The 27275-nt window shown below is 42.4% G+C and overlaps 1 protein-coding gene across 1 annotated transcript in view; it reads right to left on the bottom strand.

Moving 5' to 3' along the window:
• Nucleotides 1-27275, bottom strand: part of FGFRL1 (fibroblast growth factor receptor like 1) — a 172177-nt gene that overhangs the window by 62002 nt on the left and 82900 nt on the right. The gene's annotated exons all lie outside the window — the stretch shown is intronic.

Below are 27275 nucleotides of genomic sequence, written 5' to 3'. Positions count from 1 at the left end.
GCTGTGCAGACAACTTTCCTAACACCATCCCATGATGCAACGTCTCCTGCTCAGAAATTACTCAGAAATCCCCACTTACAAAACAGGACACAGGAAGAGTGTTTTTAGGACACCCAGGACAGCCTGGCATAACCACAGCTCTGTCAAAATATGTGTCCCTCTGTGGGCATAGTAACAGTCCTGCATGGTTAAGTGAAACAACCTGCCATATTCCAAATAGGCACCAGCTGCAATTTTCTCCATATTTTTAAAATTACATGTGGCTCTCAAGCGCCTGGCAAATTGTCAACACAGCCCCTAGTCTGGTGCAATTTAAGTGCCCTTAATCCAAATAGTATAAAAGGAAACAGTTTCAGAAACTCAGAAAATAAAGGATGATATCGGTTTGATGGCTTTCTAAATATTTCTTAAAATCCTGGGGGTGCTTTCTGTAGACACTTATTTTCAGGCAAAACTTTAAAAGCCTGAGCTGCCATCACTTTCCAGAGGAGCTAGTTTAAAGGCTATATTTAGAAGACCTTGTCAAAAAATTTTCCTTTAAATCAGGCTGCTTAGTCCTACCTAGAAAAGGATGTCATTTTTTACTCATTTGCTTAACTTTCAGTTATTTCCATACACATACATTTTTTTAAAGGAGAGAGACGACAGAGCTACCTCCTAAACTTAAATTAAACCATCATAAAAAGACTGCAGAGAAAATGCCAGCTTTGTGACTAGTAAAAACCAACACTGTATTTTCCTGGCACTGTCCAAATGACTGATCCAGTGCTTGTTATCTTTGAAAAATGCTCAAACTATGAAATTCTTCGTTGGTTGGCAGTTACCAAAAACTTGTGGGCAGAATCTGGCTTATGTGATTTAAGCACTGCTTAGCATCTGTCATGAGAAAGGCTTAGGCTGAGTTTTCTTGTTTTGCAGAAACGCCACGGAACTGAAGGAAAACCTGAAAGCTCAAGGAAAGAAGCATGTGAACACAACAGCTAAGACACTACTACTGAAGTGTTCTTCAAGTGTCTTTAACCATCACAAATTAATATGATCCTGTCTTCTTGGGGATGATTAGATAACCTCTTTCTGTAAGACTTTTCCAGCTCTTACATCTATGATTCATCCCTCTTGGGCAAAACATAAAACCAGTGTGCTGATCATCCATCATCGTTAAAAATCTCACTGCAGTTTTCAAAAAAGCAAAGATGTTTGTTCTAGCCAAAATTCCAATTTGTGTAATTACTGTACACTGCCTACCTAAAATCTCACTTTGGTTTGAATCACAGAGGCATTACTCTAGAATATTTTCTAATCAGAGAAAACGACCGTCATTCCTCACTTTCTTGAAGACTGTGCAGTCATTTACTCAACGTGGATATAAAGCCCTATTTACACACATTTGAGTCCTACCATGTAAAGCATCACACAAGATACTGTGCAGAGGAAAACTGAGCTTTATATGTGGAGCAAGTCATGAGAGTGTAGGAAGAAGGACAGAAAAACATTTTGCAAGCTTTCAGGATATTAATTCCTTCTTGCTGCAAAGCTAAAAGCCTCCATGGTGAGTATGGGGTACAGCCCTCCCAGGAGACATCACCCTACACTGATCCCTCACAGATCTCAGTTTTTTGGCCCCTCCTTTGAGCTGGGTCAGAAAGACCTTGCAGACATTACACAATCTGTTCAATATGACATCGACTATGCATGTAAAATAAATTTGGACAAAAAAAAATCCCACCAAAACAAAATACAAAATAAAGTGGAGAATATCCACCTTAGTCAGGGTTTAGGTTACACAGCAGAACCTTCTAAATTGTAAAAAGATGGAGTACGTCTGTGGAGGTACCCTCGTCCCATGTATTCTCCTGTTCACACTGAGACATTATAGATTGCATTAATACACTTTATAAGCTTGTCTGATTGGCAAACTTTAACACACAATACCTTCCGTGCATGTAAGAGACGTTTTCTGATGCAGCAGCAGACCTTACATCTGTGTGCTGGAGCAAACGTGACAGTCACTGCTCTCTATCAGATACGTGCATAATAAATAGTAGAAAGCCAAATCAAAAGGGGATATTGAATTTTTCACAGTGTGTCTACCTCAAAGTAACAGAATGAAATTCAAGATGAAAATATTTAGGTTCCACATCAGGAAATAATAAAAAAAAAAATCAAGCTCTCTGGAGAAAAATAATATCTCTTAATAAGTTTTGGAAAAGAAGGACAGACTTCTGATTATGGCACCTGGACTTGTCACACAGATGCTCAGTTCCTAGTTCCTGTATAAACTTCCTTTGGGACTTCAGGCAAGTTCCCTCACTCAGTAAAATGGGACAAGGCCTGTCACTCATCATTTTTCTATGGTTTTGACTTACTCTGTAAGATCATAGGGGTGAGGTCTATTTGTTAGTACATGTAAGAAAAAAAATGACCAGCACAACATGGCTTTGCTTTCAATTTGCACCTCTGAGCACTCTCATATAAATAAGGAATAAACCCAACCTATTTAAAGCTACTTGGGACAAAAAAAATAAAAAAAAAAATAGGCTGAGGGGGACAAAACAGTAATTATAAAAAGAAGAAAAGACCAAAAGGCAGAGTTCATAGTTGGGAAGGGGCAGTAGTCTCCTGGGACCTGCCAGATAGATGTTGCTGCCTCAGTATCCAGGACAGTAAGATGGGAGCTGACAGCAACTCTGAATTTCTGTTGGGCTGCTCCTATTTCAGTTTCTGTCTGAAACCACTCTGAGATGCTGCTGGGGGCTCTGTCTCCAGCTCCTGCTCTGCCCTGCAGAACATGGCACCTGGGGGGGACTGTGATGCACCACTGTACTTCTATCCTGGCAGATACCCTTTTCTCGATCTCAATCTCAGCCTCTCACTGAGGGTCTATCATGTAACCTGCCCTTTCACCCAATGGATGCAATAACCTGCTGGTGTTTCCTCTGCCACTGGCCACCGCAGGAGAGGCATGAGAGGACATGGAGAATATAATTCCATAAGCCCTGTTCTCCCATGGTGTAAATCTTGGATCCTGAAAAACACATGCGAGGTTTTTTCCCGCAGGCAGAGAGCAGATTTCAAAACTGGAGAATCAAATTCAGCCTTGGCACATTCCCAAGCAAATGGACAACTCAGGCTAGACTGAAGCCCAAGGGGCTGCACAAGGCAGCATCCTGCTTTTTATCAATGGACTTCTGGCCATCACACCACCACGCTTCAAATTAAAGGTCTGCAAAAGCCTCCGCTTCATAAACCTCTAAAATGGTTGTCCCATGTCATACCAAACTGTAAGTGACAGAGAGAGGTAAGTGGAGAGGGAGGGAGGGGAACTAATGCACTAAGGAAATCAAATGCTGTGCACGACTGACATAAGCACTAAATATTTACCTCCATTAAAAACTTGAGCTATTTTCCTTTTCAGTCCTATCAAATCACCTTCCTAATCATACGCACTTGTTATTTTTCCCCAAGGACATGAACTCAGCTTGTAAAACATCTACTTGAGGAAAAGCAAAGTGTTGCTGGTGTGACGTGAATTGCCAAGGAAATGCTGCTGAGGGTCTGACCCAAAGGCAAGCCTTAGCCATGGGCTCCCTGCAGTGCTGCAGGCACGAGTCTGAAAATCACTCCTCTCTCTCCCTTTGCATCTTTTGATTCAGTCCCAGTATCTCAAATTATCAGAACCCACATTTCACTGAATTCCTAAAACAGAAGAATCCTAATGAAAACCTGAGCTCAGCTGCTTTTGCCTGAGCCTGAGATATGCCACTTGAAATAAAGGGACTACTTTTTCAATTTCTATTTTTTTTTTTTGCAAAGAAATTGTTTTAGCAGAAGCCATGCAAGTGATGAACCTTTTGCAAGCTGTGAAGATCCACAGGAACTGAAAAACTTTTCTCCCATGACTGTTGCATTGTTTTACACAAGGAAGGATAACAGGAGGTCAAAAGCAATGCAGGAACAGGAGCCTTTGGCCAATTTTGTGTGCTGTGGACTAGGAAGTCCCACTACAATTTGCTCAGCATTATACAAAGCACTGTGATTTCTTTTCAGTGTCCAAAAATCCTGCTCCACCTCCTCAACAGCGCTACATAGGCCCTAGAGCAAGCAAAAATTGCTTTAAAATATTTCATCCTGTGCTCTGGCTAAAGTGTTAAACCAGGCTTCCTTCCATCACTCAAAGCTCATTGAAAAAAAAGCCCCAAGCTCTCTGCAAAGACAATATCCAGAATTAGGTCTTTGAATTCTTTAACATCCAGTAAAGAAACAAGCAGAAATAAACTGCTCTGTCTCAAGAATTAAACATAGAATTAGAAGAAAAATACTTTAAAACAGTCTTAAGTGATTTAAGTGTGACCCTGCATTTAATGACATTCTTTGAAACCTCATTAAAGAACTGCAAAGTATTATTGTTGCAGCATTAATAGCTCCATTGTTGTAGCATAAATAACTGTGTGAAATAATTCCAGATGTAATGAGGATGGGAAGGAACAGGGTGCCTCACACTCCTTCAGAACTATATCTTCAGATGGCTCTTTCCAGCTGAAATTTCCCACTCTGTGTCCCAGCAGTGGAGGTCTGCAGTGCCTTACACACTGGAGTTGCTAAATTGAAGCCCACGATGAATAATAGCACTTTTGTTTCAGACATTCCCATGGTTTCTTTTGAGATCTCTCTCCCCCTTCACAGATTCTATATTTTGCTGACTTTTCCTTATATTTAAGTGTCAGCCAGCAAGGAATTGGCAACAATTGTGGGACAATTGCTTCTTCTCATCTCCCTCTTGTAGGGGAAAAAAAAAAAAGAGAAAAAGGAATTTAAAGAGATAGTCTGAGTGAAGCAGGGAAGCTAAAACAGTAAGCTGCACATTTTTGGAAAGCATGAATCATAGAATGGCCCAGGTTGGAAGATCAAGGGCATCTGTCAGCCCTATTCAGCCCTCCCAGCATCTTCTGTGGGCACAGAAAAGACATGGCCAGAGAAAAATCACCCTTCTGCTCCGGATGGAGGCCACTCTGGTTAGATGTCCCTCCTCCCTCTGTACGTGGTCATCTCCACAATGCACAAAGGACTTGGAACATCATGAAGGAAGAAGACAGGATGAGGACAAATAGGCTCAAACCTGGAAGCCACATTAGCAGGACACATTCAATGCCTGGGAGACTGGGGAAAAGCTGGCTTAGGGATCTCTACCCCCTTAGACTCTATGGACATGAACTTGGCCCCTTTCTAATCCTTCACACAAGACTCCCTGGGACAAATTGTCTGGCTTATTCACTGTCCTAACTTATTCTCTTCAATCTTCCCTAATGCCAATGAAAGCCCAAGAGTCCCAAGAAACAGCTTTGCCATTTCTCCAGCACGAATGTTCTGGTTGCACACAGGAATGAGAATTTAGCCTGGAGACATAAACCCAAATATACAGCTGTGCATGGTATGCTGAAAACTAACCCAGCACAGAGAGCTGCTTTTATGGGCAGGATTTGTTTTTCCAAATGGGATTTATTTAAAAGAAAATTGAATGGTTATAAAGAGCTCACTCTAACAATAACACAGAAAATGAATCCAGCGTTCACTGCCGGCTTTGCCTCGCAGTACAATCCAGGCAGAGAAATCTTCTTTAGAGGGTCCTGGCAGCAAATGACCTGTCCTGCAGAGCAATCCATGGGGAAACAGCTGGCTGAAAACTGGGACTCTGCTAATGACTGAAGTAAGGGCAGGAATTTCACTGGGGGAGGGTGTTGCAATGCCAGTGTGAGGAAGTGACTATGGGAACACCCTGTTTCAATAACCCTGTTTCGTATCAATAGCGTGGCAAGGCTCTAGGAGACAAAAGAGGACTTTCCCCTCCAGGAAATAATCAGCAGTCCCCATTCCCTATTACACCATCTTCATCAACAGGACCCCTTAAGTCCAAAGGTCTCTTAACTTCCCCTGATGCTCCAGTCAGCTGTATAAAACTTCCTCTATACAGCCTTGTTTCAATTTTCATGGTATTTGGGAATCATGGGTACCACAGAAGTATGTATCAATAAACCTCTGATGGTGTTTCAGCATAAGGTATCCATAACCTGCCCTTGGAGTTCCCTAAAACAAAGCACCTAGGACCTTCAACCCTCTTCCTTTGCCCTGTTTGTCTCCTTTGATATGTGTCCCAACAGGCCAGTACACCCAGGCAGAGCAGTGTATCTGATTATCTGAAGAATAGAAACAAAAGTGGTTCAGAGAGAAGGCTTAGCCTGGACATTAAGGAGCATTTCCTTACTGAGAGGGCGGTCACAGACTGGGACAGGCTTCCCAGAAAGGTGATTGATGTCCCAAGCCTGCCAATATTTCAAGAGGCATTTGACAACGCTCTTAACATTTAACTTTTGGTCAGTCCTGAATTGGTCAGGCACTTGGACTAGATGGTCACTGTAGGTCCCTTCCAATCAAAATAGTCTATTCTATTCTAAAAATCATTAGCCATGACCATTAATGCTTCTGATACAATTTGATTCAGAACCACAAATCTACTTCAGTGACTAATTAGGGAGACTATCTGATGTCTTTAATCTGGAGCACATCAAAGATCTTCCTTCTGCAATTAGGTACTGGGCTTCATTCATTCCTGCCCAGGACAGTGAGCCATGCACTGTTGCACAGATGTTTTCAAGTCACAAAGCAGAGTGGGTGTGGGGACAATTTTTACAGCTCTTACTGGAAACCTATTAAGGTCATGATATTGAGAAAGAGCACAGTATGGCCTTCATATTTTAAGCTTTGGAAATATCAACCCCAGAGCTGAAAGATTATTTATACTGGAAGCTGGCTATTGGGTAGCTGCCAGAGCAGAGCTAATCAAGGGACTGACTGGTCTATTAACCCTGACATATTCCCCAGCCCATAGTCTCCTCACAGCCTTCCATGGCTGCTTCACAGATAACCCAAGAAGTTCTGACAAAACCCCAAACACAACTAATTTTTTTAACCTGTCCCAACTAAATACATGTAGGGAAGACACACCTGATTTATTTAGCTATTATGGAGGGATATCATGAAACCTGCATTAGCCCTGGGAGAGCCTTTCCAGATCCTCCAAGAGTTTCACCAACTTTTCCTTTCTAGAGAGACATCACCTGTTCAGTCCTCCCCAGAATGCTCTAGTTTTAATCCAAATTAGCTCCCATCTCCTTGTCCCAGTGCTCCATCACTGCCCCAGACTTCACTCACCAACAGCCTGGGATAACACCTCCAAATATATTGGAGCATCCTTTCCTTCTCCCACACTCCAAGTTCAACGCTCAGCAAACTCAGCAACTCAGCAAAGCTCCATATTTTTTCCAGCAAAGCTTGAGGAAAGATGACCTCATTAAAAAGTGAGCCTGGTGCTTCATGCCAGCACAGAATCTACCAGACCCCACACTCCTTTACAATTATCCAAATTTCAGCAGTAATTCCAAATGTATCTACCTTCCCTGAAGCAAAGTAGTTTTCTCCTGCATGAATTGACTGGGCTGATATCCCAAGCTCCATCTTGCCATCAAAAATGTCCTTAGTTGATTCCCACATGGGTTATTTGAGTATTAATTCACTGAAAATTGTGTAACACCTCGAAGAGATAAGACACCTGTGCAAGTCATAAATTGCAAGACACAGCATACCCAGCTGGTCAAAAGAGGTGATGATCCTGCTGTATTTGGTGTTGCTGCCATCCCATCTTGAGTCATGAGTGCAGTTCTGGGCCCCACAATTTAAGAAATACGTTGAGGTGTTCAAATGTATTCAGACAAGGGCAACAAACCTGGTGAAAAGGCCGGAAGAACGTTCTACAAGGAGGACTTTGGGTTTATCTGCTTGCTCTAGTTTGTCAAGCTGGTGAAGGGTCTAGATAACAAGACCTATGAGGAACAGCTGGAGGATGTGGAGGTGTTCAGACTGGAGAAAAGGAGGGTCAGGGGAGAACTTACCACTCCCTACAACTACCTAAAAGGAGGCTGTACTGAGGTGGCGACTGGTCTCTCCTCCCAAGTAACAGGCAATAGGACAAGAGGAAATGGCCTCAAGTTGTGTTACGGGAGGTTTAGATTGGATATTGGGAAAAATTTCTTCACCACAAGGGTTGTCAAGCATTGGAACAGGCTGCCCAAGGAAGGATTTGAGTCACCATCCCTGGAGGTATTTAAAAGATGTGCAGATGTGGCACCTGAGGACATGGTTTAGCATTGGACTTAGCAGTGATGGATTAATGTTTGGACTCAATACTCCTAGACTTTTTTTCAATCTAAATGATTCTATGATTCCAGTTTGGAGAAAAAGAGGCTGAGGGGCAATTTGTCTCTGTCTCCACCTTCCTGAGGAGGGGAAGTTGAAAGGGAAGTGTTGAGCTTTTTCTCCCTGTTATCCAGTGCCAGGATGTGTGGGTATAGACCAAAGCTGCACGAGGGGAGGTTTAGACTGGACATTAGGAAGCATTTTTTTACCCAGAGGGTGGTCAAACACTGGAACAGGCTTTCTGGAGTGGTGGTTGATGCTCCGAGCCTGTCAGTGTTTGAGACATTTGTACAATGCCCTTAACAGCATGCTTTAACTTGGTCATCCCTGAACTGATCAGACAGTTGGACTAAATGATCATTATAGGTCTCTTCCAACTGAAACAATCTGTTCTAGTCTGTGCTATTCTATTCTATTCTGGTACATTAAGCAATAGTGAAAATTAAATGGGGTATATGAATTATATGACACAAGCAGTTTTCTAAGACCTCTGTAGACAACTTGCAAGTAAATGTTTCTTTTACCCTTATGTTGGCTCATTTTCTGAGAAATCTGGTGTTACCCAGTGCTAAGGAAACCTTGTCAAATAGCTACCAGTGTTAAAAAGAGGAATTTCCTTTACTTAACCTTTTGAGGAACAAGAGGTTAACAGAAAAAGGTAAATTGTAAATCTTTCCAATTCAGAAAGTGGGACCTTTTCAGCAGCATTTTCAAGGAAATCTACTGCAAGAGCGTTCCCAGAATTAAAATGGAAAACCTGACACCTTTAACAATTTCCTGCCACTGTATAACTGTCATCGTTGCATGGATTTTATCAACCCAAACGTTAAGTTTCAATGTTGGGAAACCTTTGCATTCATATGTTTTGGGTTGGTTTTGTACAGTTTTCTTTCCTCTGCAGCCTGAAGATGCTTAGCTGAGGAAAGGCAACACCACTCCCATGATCCGAAACAGCTCGAATATGTTGCCCTTCATGTCATGTCACTTCCACAAGGGCTGGTGAAGAAGCATCGGTGTGGCTACTATTTGCCATGCAATGAAATCCAGATGTCATAACAAAAATTAGAGCCCCTCAAAGATGAGCATTGTCCTTCTAGGAGTATACAAGTGCCATAAGACCCAGGCAGAAAGCAAAAACCAGTGGCACCCAGTGGTTAAATGCCAGAACCAGGATTAAAATCATGGTTTCTTAACTCCTTGCCTCATGCCCAGTATGGTGTGCTACCCCTGTCTCCGGGGAAAAGTGGAAATTTGGCTTAGCTGCCTGTGCTGAATGTAATTCAAGTTAGAGAGGACTAAGGTGAAGTTACATCTTGTTGGGTTGATCCCACACATGGATGCACACAACTTTTACAAGCTTATCAGCCTAGATAAACTTCTCCTTAAAATTGCAATTTTTCTATTTCCTGGCCTCTCTCTCACATGTCAAAGTCAAATCAGCATCACCAAGATCACAAGGAACATTGAGAGTCACCTGCATGGAAAAAGGTCTCAATATTTTACTTCTCCATCCTGTTTATTACAGAAAAAAAAGCAGGCTTTTTTCTCAAAAGGTGTTCTATGGTATATTATTAGCTTCCTTTAATCACTGTGAAGACACACATGCTTGTTTCTCAGCCAGAGATACTCAGTACACTGAGAGCACTACGTGTTATGATTTGATCAGTTTTAATAACAAAAGCAGCGTAAACATCATAAACTCAACCCACAAAGCACCCCAAAACACATACATCACTGCGAGTAGAAAGGCAGATCTAGGGGAAAGGGAGCTCACATGGAAGAAAGAGACTAAGATTACCAAAAATGTTTCCACAGTGCTGTTAATTATTTTATCCTCACCATCCCCTACAATACGCTGCCTTTAATTTTTATTTTTTTTTTCCACAACAGAAAGAGCATTTGAGACAGGAGAAGGTATTTGGTTCAGCTGTCCGCTCTCAGCCCTGCAAAACCACAGGGCACCCTCTGTATTTCCACCTCCACCGAGCCGGGGAATGACATCACCTCTGCTCGAGGGGGCTGGCGGGCCAACAAAAATAACTGTTACTGACCAAGAGCGCTGTTGCAGGGAATATTTTTGGAACCATACTCTGCATTCCTCCGAGTCCCCTGCTTCCTAGTCCAAACATATCATGGCCTAAAAATTCCTCACATTTTCTATGCAGTGTTTCCTTTGGGCTCACACAATGGGGCAGTTCTTCTGCTCAGCAGCGCTAGTGTTCTGGAAAGGGAAGGGGGAAACAAAAAAAGGCTGTCGCACTAAATAACCCTAATGGCAACCACAAGGGCCACAGTGTTATTTTTAGGTCAGAAAAATTATGCAGAAGGCAACAGAGTCACCTCAGATTTACCTTCCTTTCCTTTACTGAACAAAAGGCCAAAGAATTTGGTTATTTCTTCCATGAGGTGGTGAGAGGGACTCACCTATGTTTGTGGTGAAGCCCCAGCTATTTAGTGGGGTTTTGCATGGAAGGAGGAGGCTGGGAGGATGTGGCATCTCCCTCTGACAGCACCTCTGGGACTCTGCAGAGGTAACATAGACCCAAAGCCTCCTCACCTCTATGCTCAGCTGCCCTTCACCACTAGAGGCACAAAACAACAGAGGCAAGTTCTAAGTTGTGTCTAGGCTGTGCAGATGCCATAGTTTTCCCAGAAGAAAGAGCAGGAGGGCCCCTAACATCCCACCCAGGTGACATTATACCAATCCCTTCCACTCCCATGTCTGTCGGTGTCATTTTGGAGGCTTTCTACTAGCCAACAAATGTCTTAGGCAAAATGTGTATACCTAAAAATATTCCAGCCTAGGCTAAGCAATGGAAAAAAACTCTTATTCCTTCCTCATATGCATTTCTACCTTTTTTTTTTTTCTCCTTCATTGGAAGAAAGTAATTTTCCTTACTATCAAGGTAAAAGTCATGGCTAATCTTGCAGGGAGAAGTTACATGTGCCTTCCAGTCCCTGTTCCACTTCTTTGTCCCAAGCAGCACTTGTACCCAGCCTTCATACAAGTTTCTATTTGCATAGAAACAGAGGCTATCAAACAACACGTGCTTCACTGGACAATACTTCGTTTCCTTTTTTAGCTGCCCAGATAAGAAAAAAAATGCAGAGAAGAAACTAATAGCGAGCAAAAGAGGCCACTTATTCTACCAATGCTCAGCACAAGGTTTAGAAACTCCCCTTGCATTTTTTTACCTCTGTTGCTCCACCAGTCCTTGATCGACTTCATCTGTACAAAGTCTGGGTCTTGCTTTCTGCTGTGCCCTACCCTCCCCACTCACAGTTGGGCCTGGAAGCATGTGTTTTTTAAAAATTCTTATATTTTTAAAGGTATTTAGATTCATTGCACGCCCAAAAGCAGAACAGTTGCCATAAAACTGTTTTCAAACACAGGAAGAGAAAAAGAAAATTCATTCTTTGGGGTGTTATAATTGAGAGACGAGGAATGGGCTGGGGAAATCAGTATTTAGGTGGAACTAATTAGCAACGACTAAAAGCTAAATGACAATGTAACCCATAGCCCCCTTGTGGGATATTCTAAAATGGCTGTGCATGTCTGAAGCTTTTCAAGGATTTGCATTATCTGCTTGGTCTACTGCTTTCACAGCTCAGATAAATCAGTATTTTCCACCACAGCATTGAGCTTGTTGCTCTGCAGAATAATTCCCCAGCCATACGTTCCAGAGATACAGAAGCACAAAAAATATGATCTCTTTTACTAGGCTAATAAAAATCAGAAAGTGTACTATATACATTTTATAGACCTCAAAGGTAGGTCTTCTGTAGGAAGAAACTGGGACTCCAGGCTACTGTCGGCACCGTAACAGGGAGAAAAATATTTATCAGCTGCTTTGGAAAACCCACCAGGCAGAAGGCACCAGCGAAGCAAAATAACTTAAGCGTAAACTTACCTGAAGCCTTCCTCTCTGAGGAGATCTTTCACGTTACAGTTTCAGCTTCCAGATTAACGCCTGTAGAGCCACAGGGGGAAAAGGGCCAACCAGCAAGGAAAAGTAATTCTCCCCCTTCGAGCCTACCCCGAGCAGGCAACTCTATACGATCAGAATGCAAAGTGCAAGGGGTCCACACCGCTGTGCTGAGCCTGCTCTGCGCCGTGCGTGGGGTCACCGGCCCCTCCGGCTCAGCCGGGCTGGGGGCGTTCAGGGGAGAGAAGGCGCCTGCTCTGTGCAGAAGGTCCTGCTGATTCAGTAGGATGATCCAGGGAACCTATCCATGATCCGCTGCTGAAATGCACTGGCCCTTGAGGTATTGCTGTGACACTGAGCGCTCTGAGGCATGTCAAGCACAGCCCTCATGGCTGTGTTGCTCCTTGCTGAGCTGGAGATGAGAGATCGGAGACACAAATGCCTTCCGAAAGCTCATGGGAGCTACGTCCCAGGCCAAGATGACCTCCACATGTATTCAGCTTCTCCACAAAGTGTGGGGAGGCACAGTGTGAAAACACAGGAGGGAAGGAAATTAAAAGATTCATACAGTTTTCCAGTTCAGCAAACCAAGGTGCTGAACTGAAGTTTTTATTAAGCTGAATGACTAGGCAAGAGGTGGGAAGGAGGACCCACTGATTGTCAGATTGGTGAAAGTGGGAAGAAGCTGAATACTGGAGTTCCAAGGGGGAGGGAGACTGTGCTTCAAGCAGAAGTTGAGCCCCACAGAAGGGGAGCCCAGCAGAGGCAACCCAGAGGTTCAGAGGGGCAGCACTATCAGAGATTTTAAAGATCACCTCAAGGTTGGAAGGAAGACCCCTGCACCAACAATGTGTTTACTTCATTCAACATAGCTCCTGTGTGGTACAAAGCAGAAAGTGACTTCTCCAAAGAGCTTTCTGCAAAATCCAAGTCTGTTTGCTTGTGGAAAAAACCTCAGGCCTCACATACGCACTTCAGTAAATGCTCTGCGTTCTCAAAAAAGTTTCTAAAGACACCTGATCCAGTTTGAGATCAGAGGCAAGAATGATGTCATGAGCACAGAACTGAGCAAATGTGTTTTCATGTGCCTTTGCTGAAGGTTCTGAAGGCCTCCTAGGGTTGTTTGGGTCCAGAGTGTTTGGCCACATGGAAACAGCTCTCCCCAGCTTCATTTCAGTGATCCAGGACTGAGCAGTTTCAGAGGGGGGACACAACAGTTATGCAAATAAAGCCACCCAGAGACCATCACATTTTTTGCTTCTCTAATGACCAAGGAGGTCAGAGACTACGGGGCCAAATGACCATGAGTTTAAGCCAAAAGGTGCTTTTTACTTCCCCCAGGATGACACTTAGTTCAGATTGCACAAAGAAACATGATTCTTGCCAAGATAAGAAAGCTCTTCTTGGCCCTGAGATAAAACCCCAGGGCTTTCAATCTCACCCACCGTGGATGTGGACAGCACTCACCACTCACCCCTTCAGCCAAGCCTCAGGGAAGAGATCTGCTGCAAAGGAAGACATATGAGCGTTTGTTGTGAATGGCTTCCACTTATGTAACTTGCAACTAATTTGGGAGTTAGTCCCAAATTCATTAGCTGATTTTCTCTGTTTCTAACAAATGAACAAACAAAATCCCTCCCTGGATTTGTAGAGTGGAAGGAGATTCCAGTAACCTTGAAAGGATTGTGGGAAACAGAGAGAGGAGAAAGTACTGAGACAAAGTTCCCCAAGTGAGATTAACGTAACAAATCAGTATTCTGTCTTCATAGGAGAGAAAGGGAGTCACACAACCAGTTTAACTCAGGTTAATGAGATGAGGAACCCATTCCCACAGTCTAGTGATAAAAAACAGTGGGTGTCTTCAGCCCAGCTCTAGTCCTAGTTTCAGTGCTAAAAGATGGAACAAATTGATCTGGCTCATGACTTTGACATTTGCTCTGCTATCATCATCAGCTCTATCTGATAGGATGACACTGCTTAAGCTATGGTAGCCAGAGGAAATCCAATGCTAAGGAAATGGACATTCATTTAATGTTTATCTAGGATCAGCTCCACCAATGAATTCCAGATGTTGGCTTTAATTGTCGCATTCTGGTATGTTTAAGCAGCAGGGGTTCGTAAGGCCGATTTGTAAATCAATCTGGCAGACTCATACTGAATCCCATCTCTGCCAGCTTTTCTAAGTCAGAAGATGCTCTTAAAATGTTAAGTACTTAATGTGTCTGCAGTGGAAAAGGAAAGATTTAAAAAAAAAAAAATCCCTCCCCCAATGTTTTTCTCCTTTTGCTCCTTCTGTCCTTCATCTCCTCCCTGTAGAACTGCAAGACAGACCATTCTCTCCAGATGAGTCCAATGAATTTTAGCAGCCCTAAAGCTAAGGAGGGCAGGTATCGGGATGCAGCCTTGCAACATGGGTGGGGAACCCTGCTCATCATTCACATACATTCCTTCTGACTAACTCCACCAATTTCCCACCAGAACCAATGGCAACTGCGTGCATGGACTACATCCAGCAACAGTGTTCCTGATATTTGAACCTTGAATTTTCATTAAGTGGGGGAAAAAAATTGATTACTGCAACCTTGGGACTCTCTCAGTCCTCTGCTTCCATATTCCTATTAGTTTTTATTTAACTGGTACAGCAGTTACAGCTCATATCCAGAGGTGGTACAGAAATGGCTTTCCTTATTCTGAATCCCAAAGCATTGTACAAGCTCTGAGTCGGACACCAGTAAACGTTGCAATGGTTTTGTGCTCAACATGACTTCACACATCAGCTGAATGTGTTGGACCAGTATCAGGGGATTGCTTATTGCCACAGCCAACTTATCAGTCAGGCCTTGCTAACAGGAGAGAAAACTATGCTAAAACATAGCTTCAGCCTAAGTGTTCTGTTCTGCTGACCATGGCAGACACTATAGCTCATTAAAATTGTTTTAGAAACCCGTTTTCTCAATTTCCTTTCAAAACACCTGCTTCTGAGAAAGCACCTCAGTATTCAACACATGTGAACCCTACTTACATTTTCCCAGGAATGTGTGCTTAGTACACACATTTTTCAAGAAGTGTCACTGGATGGTTAGGTAAGGTTTCAAAAGCTTTCAGCATTGGCAATACTCAACCCATGGAAGTTCATGGGAATTGTTCAGAAGCAGTTGACTCAGCCTCGGCTGACTGCTTTTGAAAAACTCCCCTTCATCCTCCATTTTTAACGGTCCCAGAGATAAAGTGCTGTAAGTTCAGTTTACCATCCTCCTTTAACACTACAGGCCTCTAAGTGGGATCTACTTTTTCCCTCACTGAGAACATGAAAAGCATTTCACTCATGGCCTGAGTCATGCCACATTTGAAGACAGGCCTGAGAAAAGCAGTGGCTAAAAATCCACTTTACACTCTGAGCAGAGACCAAGGTATCAAAAAAGAACTGGCTGTATCATCTCACCTTAGTAGTGGTTTAGCATTTGAAGCTAGAGAAGAAACCCCACTGCATTACAATAGAAAATCCCCAAAACCAGGTAGGATGAAGTAAGCAGTCTTGAAAATACCTTCCAAGTTCATTGGATCATAACTAAGCAAGGCCCAAAAGCAATGCCCTCCCCAAAAGTTAAATCACAATCATTGCACATCCTGCAGAGTGCTGGGGAGGCACCAGGTGTCCATGACACATCTGAAATATAAAAAGGCATGTCAGAACTCCATAAGGTAATAAACAAACTGGTTATTTCCCCACAGCAAACATGCTCCCTGTGCTAAGAGTCAAAAAAGCTGGTACAGTGCTCCAGGGATGTAGCTGTCATAAGAAAAGCAAAAGCAAAAGCACTCTTAAAAAAAGGCTGCAGTGAAAGAACAGGAATGACATGCAGGCAACTTGTTGACTTTTATTCCTCACATTTGAAACTACTTCTGTGGTCCATAGCATATGAGTGAAGATGAACAGATTTGGCCCAAAACATAAAAGAGTGCTTTCTCCAAGTACCAGATAGGAAGAATCTGGGGAAACTTTTAAAGATTTTCTCCCTCAGGATATGCCAACATGGCCTTGGAAGAACAGAGATGTTGTCACAGGATCTGCAGTATTTCCTCCCTTGCTGCAGATGCTAAAGGGTGGCAAAAATGTCACTTGTGAGCAGTCAGTCCAGCATGCAGCCTGCCCTCCTGTTAAATGTGGAGCTTTGAACACAAGCAGGGCCAAAAATTCCTAAGAAAAGCTAACACAGGTCAAACAAATGAATAGCAATAACCACATATAAGGCATAATTTCTGTATTTAAGATTTAACAGTGTAATTTATAGTTGAGTATGTCCATGACCCGGCTTTTGCCTAGAACAAGGGTAAAAACGTATCCAAATCATTCCTGGCAAAGGGATCTGAAATACGGATGAGTGCTGACAGTACTGAGGATGTTGAGTGGCCAAATTCCTTTCTGATGCAATTCCACCAATCTAGCCCTGAAAGCTGTTGCCCTTTTGTCTGTTTATCATGGCAAGGTCTCAAGGGGCCACCACAAAATTCTCCATAATTATCCAAGGACAGAGCACCCAGTGAACCACTTCATTTTTCTGAAGGTCACATAGATGTGTTTTTACAATGGCTATGATTGGAGTTTTTCAGACACCTCCCTAGAGGCTCTGAAAACCATCCCAGAAGAAATAGGATGAGGGAGTTCCTAAAGACAAAGCCAATCAGTCCACTAATGTGAGCAAGACATGGTTTGCACGTCAGAAGCAAGTCTGTCAGGGTGGGAGGAGCACACCCAGCACCTTGCTGGCATTTCAAACCAAAGACACAGACCAGCTTCTCAAAATTCAACACTATTCATTTCCCAGAAGTAACGGCTACTGCATCTTCCAAGCCTCCTTGAAGGAAAGGGATTAACAAAACCACACTCAAAACAAAGCAGCTGACAAGAGACCTTGGCTGACACAACCCTCTGGACGTCCAGTTCCCACAACTTTCTCCTAGGTTGGAGTTTCTCCTGCCAAAGCACACGCCAGAGCTACCAGGAGAAGCTGAAGTGGGCTTGCAGTTGTCAGGAGACACTGCAAACAGAGCACAAACACTGGGCTGGGCTGTGGGGAGGCGCCATCCTTCTCCTCCATGAGATTCCTGGGATTGTTAGCCGTGAATCCCAGCCCACATCTAAAGTAGGTCCAACTCCCCCAGTTCCCTGCCAGTGATCAAGGAGGACTGTCACCAGTTCTTCCCTCTCCTGCCCATTCAACAAAGGTGAGATGAAGATCCTTGTCTACTTCAGTGGAAAGGTCACCATAAGTTATTCTAGTTTGAAAAAAAAACCACAAAACCAACATGGCAACTCACATGGCTTCTCTTTAAGAAGAGAAACATCTAATGCTGGACTGAAGAAAACTCAACAAATAATTTGGTGGTGATGCTTTTTCCAAGTCAAAACAGTTTTGCAACGGAGGATTCAATCCCAAATATTTCAAAGCCCTTTGTTGACAACCAAGCAGAAAACTGACTGGACTCAATAGTTCAACTGATTTGACAACATTTTTTAGGGAAACAATGAATTGGAAGTAAAAAAAAAAAAAGGTAGTAAAAGTCCTATGTATAATTTCAATTGTGTGACAAACTCAGATTTAGTGGCTTGGTTGGCATGAAGAGATCAAAAAACCATCCATATTTTGCATTTTTGCCCTATAACCTTTGTAATGTGTCTGTAAGAAATTAATATACACACACAGGAACAAACATTTCTGTAGCAAGATCAAAGAAAAGAAGAAAAGAAGAAAGACATCAACTGCCTTTGTTGCACTGGATCATTGCAATGGAAAATAAAATAATTTGTTTCCCTTTAATTTACATGAAATATTTTCTGTACAGGCCTGTTAATAATTTAGCTTGTTATTAAACAACAGCATTGTTCTTACTGTTTGTCTCCGTGTTGTTTTGCAACTTGCAGTAATTTAAAACAACCCAGAAGAAATCACAGACAGATGCATTGTGCAGAGGACAGATGTGCTGACCCATTACAGCACTTTAACAGCTACACTTGCAAGGTATGTTTATGTTCTTTGCTTTTGCTGCACGTTAAAAGAGGGTTCTCTTTAAAACACTAACTCGAGAGCTGCAAAATACATCATGGGAGCAGAAAGTGAAGGGATAAATTCTGTGTTATCTGATTCCTTTTACTGCTTATTTCTCCCCTCTTTCCCTTGGCTTCAGGGAGAGGAGCAGGTTCCACGCCCCCAGCGCGACCAGCGTAAAACTGACATTTTATGGGTGGAAACAGTCCAAGGATGGTGGCTTATGCTCTTAACATCCTGACATCTCAACCTCTGAAAGCAGCAGCGGCGCTGCTTCCAGTGGCTGCAGAACACCTTAAAAAGCAGCACGAACTGACAATGAAAATAAACTACGGTTGCAGCACTGCTGGAGTCTGGCAGCCCTTAACAAATACGGCAGCGTCTGGGTGTTAAAATACATAAATCTGTCATCATTACCAGGCTAAGGGGTCGTCATCCTATTCACAAAATAAAAGAACTGTGCATAATCAGTAGGGCAGGGAGTTCAGAACAAAGTACGCCTTTTACAAACTCTCAACTGCTGATAGATGGATGTTTGCAAGGGACTTAATGTCTTTAGCAGGGTACGTTTAAGAAGGAGTGTAGGTTTCAGAACTCCTGGGATTAGTACTTTTTTTTTCTCTCCTTTTCCTATTTTATTGCCAAAAAGTGTATAATGTAAACACTCAGGCCTTCTGACTATGAAACCCACATTATTATAAAGAAAGAAAAATCAAAGCATCCTAGCACAATGATATTATTCATCAAGCACAACACAGAATATGTTCTTCCTCTCATCAAACAATAATAAATTGGATTTAAAAATAGGTTTATACACTAATTTTCAGAAGTTTTGTTGGGTTTTATTTTCCTTTTTTTCATCTTTTTTCTTAATGTGGATGCCAAAGACAGCACAGGAAAGGTAGAGAACCAGACCCTACAGGAATGTAAAAATACACCTCCTCAACAACCATACATTTTAACACGCAACATGTATGGATCAAGAAGAAGCATGTGAACAATTGGTGCTGTGTACGTGCACTTACACATAAAGGAGTCTCCAAAATCAACATTCAAGCTACACCTTATAAACTAGTCCAACTTGGCGCTGCTTTCTCAACAATAAATATTCTTCACTGTGCCTTAATTTACAAGTGTGCCTTTTGTGTATTTCTGAGTTAACTGATACCAAAGGGACTAAAATTTGGCTAAAACCCCACCATCTGTGCTATTTACTGGGCAAACTGAGGACAGCAGAGCTGTGACCAGTAAAAGGGGCACAGCGCTCTGGCACAGACCTCCTGGGGACATTGTGCCCATGGAGTTCAACCCAGCTTCAGTGGTCCTCTCAGTCCAATCAGGCCATGCTAAATCCTTCATCCTCAGCCTGTAGCAAGAAGCAGAGGGATGGAGCACAACTTCCAAGGAAAAACTGTCAGGAGTAGGGGAGGACAGTAGTAGTTGTAGGAAAGTTAACAGAAAGATCCTGCTACTTGGAGAAGATAGTCATCTGGGATGGTTGGCAAGATGGTAGACATCTCAAAACTGCTGATGCCCAAGTCTGCAATTAGCTTGATGGCTTCTCATTACTTGGGGTGCTAGTAAAAGACTCTTAACTACTATTCCGCAGTCACAGCAGACCTCGACTGGGGATCTACATCATCTTCTGCAAGCCTGCCTTCCACACACGTACGTATCACCTGCTTGGACCAGGGACTGTCTTGGCTTTACTCACAAATGCAGCCATTTCTAAGCATTATAGATATGTAGATGTGGGCAAATTGTTGGCCATGCACATCAGCATTGCACTGTCAACAGGATAATTCTGCCCATTGGCTGTTACAAAGACAGCTCTGATTAATAAAGTCAGAGGCAAAAGACGTTTTTAGCCTCAGACAAGCTGACGAGAAAAACCCGACATGTACACCACAAACTCGTTGGGATCAGAGGCTAATTCTATTAATATCGTTTAACAGAAGGAAGCCATAAATTTCTCAGATCAAACACAGTTTTAATGTCAGCCTGCCTGGTATTGTGTGTTGCTTTCATTCCCAAACAATATTCGTGCAGCAAACGGAGCTGCAGCTCTCTATTTGCATGGGTGTAGCAGCCACTACACACTCCAAAGCATCTGCAAAGGATTGTGGGCTAAATGCATCCATATGTCCTGCATGCCTCGAATTTACACTGGCTGCAGCTCTGGTTTGCTGCAGTCTGCCACAGGATGGAGTACGGGGGGAAATTATATATCCATACACATATGTATGAATTTCATGCTTACATCCATGGAAAAAAATCTTTTCATTTCCTTTAAATTGTGAACAGGTGTTGTCACCTTCTTAACTTGGCTTCTATGTTACAGCTTCACGAAGGGAAAACAGAGATCTACCCGAAACAGTGAGGCTTTTGTTAGCCAGAAAATGATGTATTGATAAGCATATTGTAAAGTTTGTTATAAAATCAAATGAAACTAATAAAACCTAACAAAGATCTTGTAAAAACTGTGGACATTATACAGCATTAGCACTGAGTTACATTATAGATCTGGACTTGGAAGAAACAAGACTGCTGCCTAGTTGTGATATTTTCCAGGTTTTTACACCCATTCACCAAAACCATCAGTCAAACCACTCAGTGTTACATTTCTGATCAGTCATTTTTAGGACAGTTACAGTTAATACTGGCACTCACATCATCACCTTTTTATAGAGAAATCTTTTCAAGAACAAAATTGTTATGAGCTATTGTGACATCAGTCTAGTGTAGTACTCATCAAAATTATGGAAACCATTGAAATTGTTTCTCTGCAGCAATCCAGCAATAGCCACCTTTTCATTTTGGTGTATTTCTTTTTCCTCCTTTCCTCTCCCAGGATAGTGGATATTTTACAGGACTCAACATGCTGTATATATAGGGACAAGGAGTCTGTTGGACTCGGAGTGAGATCCCCCAAATAAGGAGGAAATTAAGCATCCCTGAAATTCAGAGGTTAGGAATGCCTGGTTGCTTTTATATTTCTTTTAACATGCTTGTGCTGTCCCTGAGCAACATCAAACTTGGTCAGGGTGTGTGTCTTTATGCCTACACTAATAAACACTTGGAAGAAAGAGCCCTTGCTTGGGTGAGGGCATCATTAATCAACCATGAGTCACTTCCAGTGGAAAAGGAGCTTCATTTCCAAGTGAAGTTTTTAGCTATGAGTTTGCACCAAGACATGAAAATACATTTTATGTACCAAGCATTTCACTGACTCTCATGCCCAGGGCCAGTCTCTTCCCACAGACTGACACACAGGACCCTCACTTGGCAACACCACTAAGACAGGTCTTGTTATGAACCAAAACCATATCTGCACCTCCACAGAGGGTGACCCAGTGGCACCACACCACAAGCTGACAAGGAGTCCTTGTGCAATGGTTGCCCTGGGTAGGCCTTGGGTAGGCTCCCCTTTTCTGCTCAGCTCCCAAAGGCCCAAACCAATCTGAGCTTTAATTAGCAACATAACCATTACTAAGCACCAGTGACTATGGCCAGATCCTCATCTGGTGTTAATCACGCTGCGTGTGCACAGGAGGCCACCAACGTAGATCCAGCTGCTGGACTGGGGCCTTAACAAATTAAACACGAGAACTTTGTTACTGTTTATTGTCACAAGGAACTCTTCATTTCCATATAACAACTGACTAATCATCATTAGTCATGATTATGTGTCCTGTGATTGTGTTAATGGTCCTACACTGGATGGACTGCCCTTTGCACTTTGTGTTGAGGTAAACGCACTTAAGACATTTTGCTAACTCCATACCATGACCAGCACAAGCTCTACCACCTTATTCTCAAATGCAAAAACTGCACCTTTTAGTTCTTTTTTTTAAGTGTTGACTCATTTCAGCTTTTGCTTAGCATTAGCAGACCCTTAGTGCACACATTGCTGACTCAACATTGATTCACATCTTGCTGAGCACATCCCTCGCTGCTCCCCAGAGTTTATTAAGAGGCCAAAACCCAAACATAAATGAATTTGTCATGCTTTTCCAAGATGGCTGGTGGCACCTGACTGGGCTAGAAATGTTTTCTCAGCTTTTGCACTGTAAATGAGTTCTGAGACACGGATTGATGACTTCATTGGAGAAGTGTAATGCAAACCATATTTTACTGTACTTGAATTTTTTTCACACAGTATTTTCTACTACTATGAGCAGAAAAAAGGACATTAGAATAAATATCCATTCAGACATGGCCATGATTTTTTTTTCAGGATACTTATGCTGACTGTTTAAAAAAATGGTTATTTTAATGCAAATTTTTCACACATGCCTGTTATCAAAGAGAGCTGTCTTTGGACAAGCTGTAAAAAAGCATAAAATAGCAGCTGGCTCAGCAGGAAAAAGCTACTTTAAAGATAAATCATCTGATGTCAGTGCAGATTCGCAAAGCAATCTATTGCAACAGACAGACAGCAGACATTAAATAGCAAATTAGTTTGAGATGTCGTTCAAATTCTGAACAGCCCATCAGAGGTTTAGGACAACAGGATACACTCTTCCTCCTGCTCTCTGCATCAAGATTTTGCTACTCTACAGACCAAATGGAAGGTCACTCAGAGGGTCAGGCACCAGAGAGAGATATGAACTGGATAGATGACGGATTCTTCACCAAAATCTTCCTCCAAAAACACAAGAAGAAGAGAATAAACAACTGCAGCAAGAAAAAGAAATACTGAAGAAGCTGTTCCTTGGATTTTCACGTTATTTTTCATTTTTTCATTATTTACACATTATTTTACATTTATTTTTCGTGCTGAGATGCACCCAAGCGAGATGTGTCCTTGGCAGTTTACAAACACCAAGTGAAGCAAGAAGGCTACAGTGCAGAGACAATTCCAAACCCTGCTCTTGTTGCTGGTTTGTTGGGGTTTTTTTCTGTGCTACAGAAGGTAATAAGAGTCATGGATGCAGATGTGAAAACAGAGACAGTTTGATCTTTCATCACTTGGTTGAGCAACTGATGCAAGATGAAGTATTTACCAGCAGCACCTGTAGCAATAGCCCTGCATGTTGTAATGCTGGCACACCTTGCAGGATTTGGCCCATAACACTTCTGCAAGAGAAAAGTCCTCTGTGTTGTGCATTACTGAAAGAGGTCATTGTGCTACAGCATAAATATTTACCTATAGTCCTTCCTACAGCTGTTCACCAACAATTTTCCCTTCAGAAAATGTCCAGACCTCTGGAACTAGGGATACTGTTTATTATTGCAGAAGGAGATGGTTACGGACGTTCTCGAGCACTTCCATGTTAGAATACTTTGTTTTCTAAGTTATTTCTAAGTCAGGAAAATCTCACCCATTTGGGCTAAGATTTCCCAGGGAGGGTTGACGGCTGGAGTGCGTGAGGCTCCATGTGTGCAACCTCACAGTTTCTCCAAGCTGGTCACAGCTCGACAGAGGCTTCAGTTACACCACCACCTGCTACTTTTTTTCCTGCAGAACATGCCTCCATTCAGCACACAAGGTGGATAGTTTTCAAATACGGAGCAGCTATTCAACACTTTGTTTCTTCCTCTTTGGCCTTAGGTTTCCTTTTAGAACATGCTGGCAAGGAATTTTTTAATTCTGCAGTAAAGAAACCGCAGGCTTCAACCAAGCATAAACAAAATGATGTTACTTTTCACACCTTTAGGTTATAAATCAGCTCTTCTGAATTGATTCAGCTGCAGAAAACCCCCTTAAAAATAAGATATTCATGGGAATCATTGTACATATAATTTTTTGGGAAGGTACAGCACATTTGTTTTGATGAGCTACACATAATTCCCTAAAATAAGGAACCATTGTACTTAATAACTGCAATGTGACTTAATACTGATTAAAGTTACTCTTCCAGCATTTGTACGTCTGCCTGCAGTGTAATTGGCATCCCAAATCTTGTGGTGAGCCACAAAAACTATTAAGGACAGCTAAGAGAGGAAATTGTAGTTTTGACTTATACTGGTAATCTGCTTTTACTGGCTTACATTTCATGCAGGGGTGTATTAGAGCAGGATTCCTTGGATCTTTGGGATCCAGGCCCTGCAGTCTGAGAAGATGGGGAAATAAGCAGAGCAGAAACCAATTGCTACCATCTGGGTTGGCAAAATCTATGTCTGAGAAGGAAGATCAAAAACGTAATATAAGAGAAGACTCCCTTCCAACAGAGCAGTAGGAAGATGCTAAATTAGGAAGAAAAGGCTTTAGTAAGTGTTATGAAGGAGGAATAGTCTTTTATGGTGAGATTTAAGAGGTTTAGACACAACTCAGAGCCACAGCTCGTATTTTATGTGGTCTTGGCCTAATCACCTGGTCTCTCTTTGTCCTAGTTACCATCTGTAAAATCACTGTAATCCGTCTCACCCTCACTTGCAGACTGAGAAGTTCTCCAGCCAGGCAATGAGTAGGCACGTCTACCAGACGTGTAGAGGCAGACCTAAGTCTGCTCTGCTCGTGCACTCAGCTGGCTGGTTGCAAGCAAGATCTGTCCTGAAAGCCTCAAAGCAACATCCAAACAGGCTTTTGCCTAAATTGTTACATCTCACAGAGTCCAACCATGGAGCTCACCTCTGCCATGTCTGCCTCCCCTCAACAATGTTGGTGGATCCACTGCCCTTTTCACTCTTTTGTAAAATGTCACAATATTTGTTGCTTTTCTGTACCATAATGGAATACAGATGTTAATAAGAGTTAAGATTAATAAGAATTACACAGCACTGAATGCAGGCAGAGAGGCTGAAGACTGGTGAATTTAGTCTCACCTCTCTGTAGGATCTTGGGTAAACCATCATCTTATCCTGCTGCAGCCCACATGTATATAGCACAGGGGTAACAAATCCTTACTTGTCAATGGTGTGGCATAGCTCACTTAAAAGCATACAGCATAACTCCAAAACCTTTCAATAAGCTACTGTATATTTTCCAGATATTATTGATTAAATTTCCAGAATGTTTTCATGTCAATATGAATTTTATTTTTTCAAGTCCCAATGTTTAATGAATCCTTTAATGGTATTCTAGATTTAATATCTTAACCACCTTGCCCATGTCTGACACCTGTGTGGTTTTACATGTTTGCTGTTAGCAGTAAAGCTGGAATAAGAGGGTTTTTTCTCCTTTGAAGGACTGGGAGAATAGAGAGGCCATATGGTTCAAAAAGCCACTCTGCCTAATGAAGTTTGTGCTTTCTGGAGCACAAACAAAAAAGCTCCATCAATTTGATCTTCATTGTCAAAACTGACATGCAGTTGGTTTTAAAACACTGCCTCCTTCTCAAAAATCAACAAGGGATTGATTTTCTCTCAACGAAAAGCATTTTTGCCAAGATGAACACGAGCATCTGGTCAGTGCATTAAGTGTCTGGGTCCTTTGAAAGAATAAGTCAGTGATACCTTGTGTTTACTTGCAGAGCTTGACAAGAAAGACACAAGGGGAACATTTGTTTTCAGGGGAAACTGTTCTAGTGAAAAGCAATTGGTTTGAAATACCACATGAACACAACAGTACCACTGGAGATGAGGGATGTAAGTAATCCATCAAAAATGGTCTGAGCAAGAAGAATGCACAATGGCACACTGTGAGACGAGGAAGGAAGGTGCAAAAGAGTCTAGGAAGTACTGGTTTTTACAACAGGGATGCATGGAGATGAACGATACCTCAGCCCATATGTCTGCCACACTTTTAGGTTAAAGTTGTCCTTCTCTTGGTACTTGGTTATCAATATTTGTTTGCATAGGGCTCAATCTCACACCCACAGAGGCCAGTGGGAGTTTGCCATTTCCTTCCATGGCTGCCTGACGAGGCTCTAAATAACTAGTGTTTGTGCCCAGGGCTTTTCAGTGCCAAATATAATGAACACTATTGTTCTTAACACAATTAAATTTGATAATCCAATTTCCCTGAGCAACTGAATTGGAGTTTTTGTCTCAATCTTTCCTGAATTCTAGTCCAACTTTTACGCTGTGCCTCCTGGTTTTTCCCTGTCATTTGCTTCGGTTGTGCTACCAGGAATAAGGCAGAGTCTTCTTTGACTCACAGATGCCTTGATGCCTCTGCCTTGGAATAATGGGATCTAGCTTGGCCTCTGAGCTCCACAGAAGATACAGCATGACACAGAAGATCAAAGACTGTGGCAACCTCCACATATTGCAAAAGCACAAGCTGGACTGAAACAGGCTCCTATAGCATTCCTTTCTCCCCACCAAAAAGTCTGGAAAGCACATCCAAAAGGAGTCTGTATAGAAGTGACCTGTATGACTATTTCCACTTCACCATTTTTGTTCAGTGTAGCATAAAGAAATGGATGAATGTGGCTAAGAAAAAGGTGAACAAGGAAAACTAAATCCCCAAACTATGTAAACAATAAGGTGACTTCTGCAGCTCTATCCCACTGATGTTGCACGAGACATATCACCAGAGGGTTTCCCTCATCTAGGCATCTCATTCCAGATAAGATATTTACATTCTGGTTTCTTTCCTATACTGGCTGTGCAGCAAAGTGCATTCTCCAAGAATCACCTTGTTATCGGGTGATAATCCTTCATCAAGCAGCAGCAAGTGTTTGCTACATGCTCTGAGTCCACAGCAGCCCTTCTTCTGCAGAGGTGAAGAAGAAGAAATAGAAAAAAACCAGGCCAAGTGCCAACCAGTAGGTAGCTGGAAACTGCTCTGAACTCTGTCCTCATTTCCACTGTCTCACAGAAACAGAACTTTGTAGACCAGATACTTGGAGTGCTGATCATGCAATAGGGTGAGTAAGACACCTGATCTCACACCCTGCTTTGTAACCCTCCCCTCTGCTCCCTAAGCATCCTCTAGCATGCTGATTTTCACCCAGCTCTTTCCCTTCTCACAGACAAGGATCAATGAACCTATTTTTGTGGCATCTTCAGCAGAGGAATCTCTGATTACCCTGAAAAGTGTCTTTGGGAGTCTTCAGGAATGCTCAGTCCAGCAAGTGACCCCAAAATCTCACCGCTGGTCCAAGCAAGTCCTTTGAAGATGGCCAAAAGCATTGCCAGTGAACCCATGGTCACTGAGACAGCACCT

The sequence above is a fragment of the Manacus vitellinus genome, unplaced genomic scaffold (genome assembly GCF_001715985.3).
Source record: "Manacus vitellinus isolate BGI_N305 unplaced genomic scaffold, ASM171598v3 scaffold_0_pilon, whole genome shotgun sequence".
Taxonomy (NCBI): Eukaryota; Metazoa; Chordata; class Aves; order Passeriformes; family Pipridae; genus Manacus; species Manacus vitellinus.
This window is presented reverse-complemented; position numbering and strand designations above follow the sequence as displayed.